The following is an 8,008-nucleotide window of genomic DNA, read 5'->3' on the forward strand; positions in this document are numbered from 1 at the left end:
GGGAGATGCTAGGGACCAGAGGATCCAACCTAGCTGTACCTCAGAGTACTCGGCAGCCACTCATCTCACCTCTCCTGGGCTGTGAGAGAAGGGGATGCAGTCTTTAAACTCCAGTCTTCAGCAGGCAGAGCAGCCCAGAGTTTTCTGCTCACATTCCCACAAGCATCCAAACAATCTTGCCTACCCTGGGCTCACGTTTGAGGAAACCCAAGCATGCAATATGCCACACCAAGACATTCTTCCCTGCCCTGCTGTTTCTGTGAAACACGAGGTTCCTGAAACCAGCCTTCCCATTCGTGCTGTCTTTGCATAACCTCTCAGAAGGCACCTCCGAAAACCTGAGCACCAGCTCCTTACTGCACCTGCCATTGCCGGACCCAATGCCATCGTCTGGATCTGCCAGGATCTATTCCAAAAGGCTTGGAGCCCAAAAGCTCACTAGCAGGCTTTTCTCCACTCCCCAGGACCATACCAGCTGTACTTTCAAACACACATATGCAAAGACGTACCTACGGCAAGTGCTTCGATCTCCACTTAAGCAACAAGACCAGTCCCTGGTTTTAGAGAAATCTTGTTTGTTTCAAGCATCAGCATCTTAGCTAATGAGTTTTCGCTTCCCTTCTACGCTCCACAAATACTGGGCTGAGTAATGCAAAGCCTAATTGAATGTTAAGGTCACTGGCCAGCTCTTTAATCTTATTTAGTACACTTTGAGACAGTTCATGAGTCATTAGGGCTTCATTCTTGGAGACACAAAGACACGCAATATACATTAATAAAGAGCATAAATATAATCCAATGTGTGTATTTTACAGATTGCAAAATGAGAAAGATAGTCTTAAATATTTCTCTGTAATGTTATAATTTTAATAATGTTGATTATTTCAATAGACAACTAAAATATTTAATTGTGAAAGCCTGCTGGTGTATTCATAATTTACAATCTTACCATTGCTCTAAGAAAATTCCTTAAGTAGTAAAAGTCACACACTTTAAATACCAACTTGAAGGGAAAGAAGGGCTCAAGGGAGACCTATCTTAAAAATTCCTTAACTTGAAGAGGGAAAAAAAAGAACATTTTTCAAGCTGTTATTCATTATATTTGATTTTATGATGTAAACTATAACTCAGTGCACACACGTGTCAGGAACTGAGCAATACTTTTGAAAGGGATCAACATCACTAATCAAGCACTGAGATCGAGTTTTGGGGAGAATCTAGGAGCTCAAAGCTGAACATTTTAAGCTTACTTGGAAAGACCTTTGAAAAATAAAGTTAAACATTAAGTATACATAAGTGTGCTTGAGAAACTTTACACCTGTCTTGACTTGAATCAGATCTTTGCATGAATGATGAAATTCTTGGCATTGCTTTAGGTTATTGGGGTGGCATTAACTTAGGCAGGTTAAGAACTCAACAGGCACATGCCTAGACAGGTAGGATAAAGGTGTTACTGACTCAAAAAAGCATGACAGCTTATCTGTTGAAAGTCTAAACATGTTAATCATTTAACATAAACAGATCTGCTGATATTTTTAGAAAGGCATTTCAACTCATAAGTAACAATGTTAAAAAAGGCCACCAGTAATCCTAATCATATTTTCCACAGGTCCTTCCAGCCCCTTGTAGACTGTTTCTACTAAAATTCAGACCGAGAGAAAAAAAAAAAATGCCAAAGGGGTAGCTGGGCTTGGGATCAGAACAATAAAGAAGCTGCTGGCAATCAGCATCTGACTGCTGGCTATGCTAAAGACTCCTCCTGCAACCTTTATCTCCTTGTGCCTCAGTTCCCAGTCTGTAAAACGAAGGTGATAACACTTCCCTACCTCACAGGAACGTTCTCAGAATAAATCCATAAATGCCTGGGAGACACTGAGACACCACTGTGACAGAGGCCATAAAAATACCTAGGGAGAAAGAAAAAAAAATATAAAAACAAGCGTCATAAATGACCATAACAGCAGAAACATTCACAGATTAAATGTAAAACAAAGGTTAAAACTTCACTTAATGACACAAATTCTCCATCCTGAGGAAGAAGTAGTTCAGTTTAGCACATAATCCCATCTGGATGCTTTTAAAACTGTAACAGCATATGACAGTTTCCCCTTTCCTACTAGGACACGACAGGGTCATGATAATCCACCACCACATTCAGCTGGTAAAGGTGGTTCTATTGCAGACTGTTAGCTCAGGCCCTCCATTACAAGCATCACATCAAAGAACCCAAATCACAGTGATGAACCCTAGCATACCAACAATGCTCTTCCTCAGTCTCTCTATACAATATCTACTGCAGAACTGAGTTCCTCCAATGATTAAAAAACTTCTAATTTTCAGCCTAACCAGGTTTATTCCTGAACAGCTTTTCTTCAATTTGTTTTCACATCAACATTGATCCAGCAGCTTAAACAGCTTTTCTCTATCCTTCAAGTTTATTTTCCTGAAAATAAAAATTAATTGCACCACCTTCCTGCCAGGTCATTTTATCACTCAAGCCATGCAAGTTCTCACTCTCAAATGACTCCCCATCTTTGACATTACCTGCCTCCTGCTACCCCACTTCACCCTCTTCTGCCCAGCACCTTGTATCTCACTTCACCTTGTGACTGCACAAAGTAAAGATGTGTTTCTCCAGTGTTTCCAGCTGGCAAAACCCTCCCATCCTGTCCAGCTCAGAGCACAAGTTTCTTTCTCCTAATGCCTCCTACAGTCATGACCCTGCATGCTACCACCATGGAGATAGATCACACTTTATCACTCCGGGTCTCAATCTCTTTCTGAAAGACATCACAACCTTTCACAGCCCTGACCAAGCCTCCTAGCTGTCCTACTTGCAGTGCTTTGAGCCCTCAGGGCACTGCTCCATGATGCCAGGTGTCATTACATGGAGCATGCGTGGTCTCCCAAAACCACACCTCCTATCTTCATTGTCAACTCCACTCAGCAACCAAAGGTTCGAGCTCAATTACACTGTTAAGTGTTCTTTAAAGTGAGCCAAATGACTACAGCCCTCAGAAGGATAAGTGATTCAAAATTATGCAAATGCACAGAATGTGTTATTTAGTCTTTATCATTTACAAAGTACTCATTTCGTAAACAGTTGCAGCACTCTTTCTGAGAGCGTGACAGTGCCCTGAAACCCAGGCCTCTGACGGCAGCTGCGTCACGCACCGACTGCATCCCTGGTGGGAGAGGGGAAGAACGCCACTGGTTTGCTCCAGCTCTGAGGTGGGACATGAGCCTGAGACAGCCATCCATCCATCCTCACACACACTCCTTGCAGACCCTTTCTCATGCCCTCAAAACCTGAGCTGACTAGGACAACAAAAATCCCCTCGCTTTTTTTAATTTCTAGGGAGAGAGGGCAGTTCCTTTCCTCCTGCAATACTGACTGGAACCAGCACGGGATCTGCTCAGACAAGCGCCAGAGCTGGTAGGAGGGGGGAACAGCAAGCTCACCCCTTCTGCTGGCAGTCTGCCACCAGATCACACTGGGATGTATTGGAAACCTCAGTCCTGGGAACCAGGATACACTCACCTTTTCCAAGGACTTGGATCCATTTAAAACTGTGTTCTAATAACCTTCATAAACAAATATATTATGCAATTTTATGTTATGCAGCGTTGACTTCAATGACTCTGCAGCAGTGCTTACTCTACTGTATTTACTTCTGGCACACACAGGCAGCATTCGCTGCAGTCATTCAGAGCATGTTCCAGTTTTAAACCTGAGGTCTTACCTTGCCAATATCTATGCACAATGCTCCTCAATGAGTTTTTCGTAACTTTGACCACGTTATCCCTCTTCTGTCCCTGCAAGCTCACTTGTCTACAACATGTCTTAAGGTTTTTCCCCCTCTAATACCATGTCCAAATTTTCTATTCCAGCAATTCTCCCTCAGTGTCAGGTCACAAACTCCCACCTTCATCTGTCCCAAACTGTATGGTTCCATCCCCTCAGACACGAATTTTAGAAAATTATCGTGGTACGTCCTGCCAGGCTCCCTGGGATTTGAGTAAAGTCCTCTTTGAGGCATGCACTCAGCTGCCTTGATGCCCATGACCAAGACTAACATACTAAATTAATAGAAGATAGATTATACAAATCTGTTTTCTCCCTTTCCCCGAGACTAATGCGAGGACCATTTCCGTACTGGCTTTTTTCACTCTCTTCATCAGCGAGTCTTTGTTGCAAGATTGGCAATCACATCTGAGTGGAATCCATCCAGCAGTAAGTGGTTTGTTAAATCCCAGGACACGTTGTATACAGAAGGATACTTAAGCGACTTAAATGGCAACCCCTTATTAAATGCATAAAAATGACTGAAATTTCTGTAAGCCAGCAGTTTAATACTCTCCCTTAAACATATCACTCTCTGCTGCTAATCGTTACATTGCTTTTTATGCATTTCTTTTGAAATTATTTTTTGGAAACCCTATGGAAATTCCTATAGTTCTAGCACACATAGATGCAGTTGTCCATCGTACAAATGTATGTATTTGACTAAAACTCCTCTCTCCCAGAAGTGTAAGTAAATTACACACTTGCGTAGAAAGAGAAGCGTGTCACCAAAAAAAAAAAAAAAAAGATAGTTTCTATTATAGAAATATGAAGATAGAGAGGAAAGAATTTTAAGATGAAGTTAGAAAATACTGTCAGTCCTACCAAGCACTGTTTAATATGCAGTTTAAGACCCCTGGAAACCTCTGCCACAACAGGACCCATGCACACTGCAGAGATCACTTCTGCTCTGAATTTCTTTGCATCTTTTTGTCTGACACATATATTTAAAATTTTACACTGATTCAGTTTTGGATGTCATGGCCAACTTTGTAAAGCAGATGTTCTGCTTATACAGGGAGAGGGCATATAAACATGAGGCATTTGCTGTTGAAGATTAAACAGCAACAAAAAAAAAATTAATCAGCAGTGATGAAAGTGGTAATGGCAGTTCACTGGAGATAACCTCCTCCATGAAGTATGCTGCAGCCTCCACCATGCTAATTTAGGTTGTTAGAAGCCTAAAGTGACTAAAGAGAGACCATACCAATAGGATTTTAGCACTCTAAATTACACACAGCTCCCTCCCTCCCCCAGGTTAAAGTCAGGGCCAGCAAGAGCAGCAAGAGATGCTGCTGAGAGCTGCAATGCCACACATCCCCTTCCAGCACCCTGGAACAACAGCTCAGCACCCTGCATGCTTCCACAACCAAAAGTACGAGCACTACCATCACAATTTTTGTCAGTTTCTGTGTGTCAAGCCCAGAGCATTTTCTGAAACTCTTCCAGGCTGCTTTTTCAATCTATGTGACAGTATTTACTGAACAGAAAATACCAGTAGCCATGAGCATTTCCTGCAGCACTGACAACAGCAAGGAATTCCTCCTTTCTTGGTAAGCTCCCATGCTGGCTGACACAGCAAGAGGCGCTGTGAAGGGTCAAGAAAAGCCGCAACTTATCACAAGAAAATGGCAAATTGTGAAAAACCTGTATCACAAGGTTAGCTGCCTAGGCACAGCTTTAATAGAGCGCCATAAATACCTCAGTCTAACACTGACAGAGGTTAAAAACCTATTATCTTTCCCAAATGACAATGTGAACATATGTTCAATCAAACACCCCAACCCACTACACTACAAAGTAGATTCTGCTCTTTCAGTTCCACAAATACAAACCACAGGGAGCATTTTAAATGAAAACATTAGAAAGATTACATTAGGCAAGTCTGATCTACTGTAAAACACCCGCACACAACATTAAGAGGGAGAACAACCTTTAACACCTGCTTTCTCTTCAAACATAGCATTATCTCTGTGCATGGCTTGGCTCTTAATGGGATAAAATCTTGAACTAAATTGCACGGCTTACTCCACCAGCAAAGAATACTTTAAATTTTGGGACCTAGAGGCCCACTAATACTGAGCTGGTGAGAATATTCTGGTGAGCTGCTCGGCTGGTTGTCACCCTGCGGCACGGCTTCACACAGTGGAGGTTTTCACCCTGGTGTGAAACGTTGTGACACAAGAGGAGATGTGGCAGCTGGAAAAGGACTGTGCAATCCAAGCAGTGTTGAAAGTCATCATAAATATTCACAAGCAGGCTGATTTGTTTTCTTACCAATAGCGCATTATTATTCACAATTATTAACTACTTTCTAAATGCTACCTGTTGCTCAGCCCTCCTCTCCACCACTCCCTGGGCTGTGGAGGCTTGCAGCACCTCCACGCTGCACAGAGATTTAAGGTTTCAACTTCCACAGCTCACTCAGCTACTGGGAGGAGAGTGAGGGAATAATTACTAACTTAGGTCTTTTCTCTGCCGACCTCTCTTGAGGATGAAACAAGCAGCTTTAATGGCCTCTGAAGGGAGCCTAGCCCAGGCTGGCTCAGATGGGAAGGATGACAACTGCACTAGTATTAGGTCTTTGGAGTGGAGAATGGTTTTAAAGATCAAAACTTCAAAGATCTCAACGAGGGGAGAGTTCAAGCTCAAACGCTCTCCCCACTGGAGGGAAGAAAGCTTCTAATGCAATCACTTGCGTTCCCAGTGATCGCTCACACTTTAGACAGAGCTGAGGCACTAGGAATTGCCTGTCACATCCTACAGCAGAAATAAATCTCAGACTGCCAGAAGGAAAGCTGTTACAAATCTAAGCAATTTTCTTTGGATTTCGTTAGATCACTTCCTCAAAGGATCTCTCTGAAGGCAAGAGGTACAGGTGTAGGCAGAGAGCTAACGCAGGACTCCTTCTCCCCAGCTAACAATGACAAACGTGTTCCTTCCTCCTCCTAATCATAGGCACCACCCTTAACGTGAGATTGGGCAGAGCACTGCCAAAATGCACAGGCTGGCAGCACACTTAAAGTTGAAGAAGTGACACAGATGAATGACAACATACTGTCTTGGTCTCTCTGCAAACCCAGATGAAAAGTTCCCCAGACCTCCAAAACACTCATTGTGCTCGCTGCTAAGCACAGACAAATAGGGAGAATAAGTTTATCTTAGTGAATTCAAGTAAAAATGAAGAAAGGAATAGGACTAACTCCACTAGCCCAGGCTCATACCTAGCCCCACTGGAACAGATGAACCTGAAGCATCCTTCTCACAAATGCCAGCTGAAAGACTCAAGCTCCAGAATCCAGCATTTGGCATTTCCACAGTCTTCAGAAGCAGTGCTGCCTTTTCAGTGCAGATGCAGCACGAAGGTTGTTATCCCCCAGCTGACAGACTTGATACCAAAGCACAGATGTCAGCTTGTACACTTCCCAGGGAGGAGACAATCCATTCAGTATATCTTCCTACAACATTAGATTTTTCTTACCAGGTACACAGCATGATTTCACTGGTACAGTTGAATCTGAATACTTCTTAACAGGTTTGTTTGGTTTTTTTTTTTAAATCTTTTGCATCATGCCATCAGCCCTACAGAACAGCTGCGGAGTAGAATAAGTAATAAATAATAGATTTCAAGTGAAAATCAGAGCAGTTTTTACTGGAAAACGTAACTACAGGACAATTTAACCTTGTCCTTGTTAAATATAGAGTGAGGAAGTGGCAGCCAGGGCTTGCTATCCTTCAACTCCTAATAGAAAATAATCTCTGCAATAGTCCCTGCAGACGGCAATAACCCAGGATGATCAGGATTTTCTGAGAGTTTATTTACCTCCAAGTTCAAGTTCCTAAGATTATAAAACTTCTAAGTAGGAGGGAAAGAATGTCTAAAGTCTTTTTCCCCGTGACTGACAAACATGGTGCTGAGTTTCTTAAGGACTTGAATGGCTGAAGCTGAAGTTAAGCTTCACCAGAGCTATATTTAGCTCTGCACAAACACAAATTAGGAAACACTTTCTTCCCAGTTACTAATGCAGTGTGACAGGAAACAATTACTTGCTCGATGTCTAATTCTACCTTTGGTGAATACCTGGCTTGCAGAAACTGTATATTGTATAATAAAAAAACGAACCAATATTCTGAAGATCAGGGAGAAGATTCATTTAAGAAGAT

The 8,008-nt window shown here is 42.4% G+C and overlaps 1 protein-coding gene across 1 annotated transcript in view; it reads right to left on the reverse strand.

Moving 5' to 3' along the window:
• Positions 1-1,912, reverse strand: part of LOC103774683 (receptor-type tyrosine-protein phosphatase F-like) — a gene marked incomplete at its 3' end in the record, with an annotated part of 196,689 nt that extends 194,777 nt beyond the window's left edge. Inside the window, exon 1 of the mRNA XM_008942105.1 lies at positions 1,827-1,912. The remainder of the gene's footprint in view (positions 1-1,826) is intronic.
• Positions 1,913-8,008: the final 6,096 nt, after the last annotated feature.

The sequence above is a fragment of the Merops nubicus genome, unplaced genomic scaffold (assembly GCF_000691845.1).
Source record: "Merops nubicus isolate BGI_N331 unplaced genomic scaffold, ASM69184v1 scaffold1276, whole genome shotgun sequence".
Taxonomy (NCBI): Eukaryota; Metazoa; Chordata; class Aves; order Coraciiformes; family Meropidae; genus Merops; species Merops nubicus.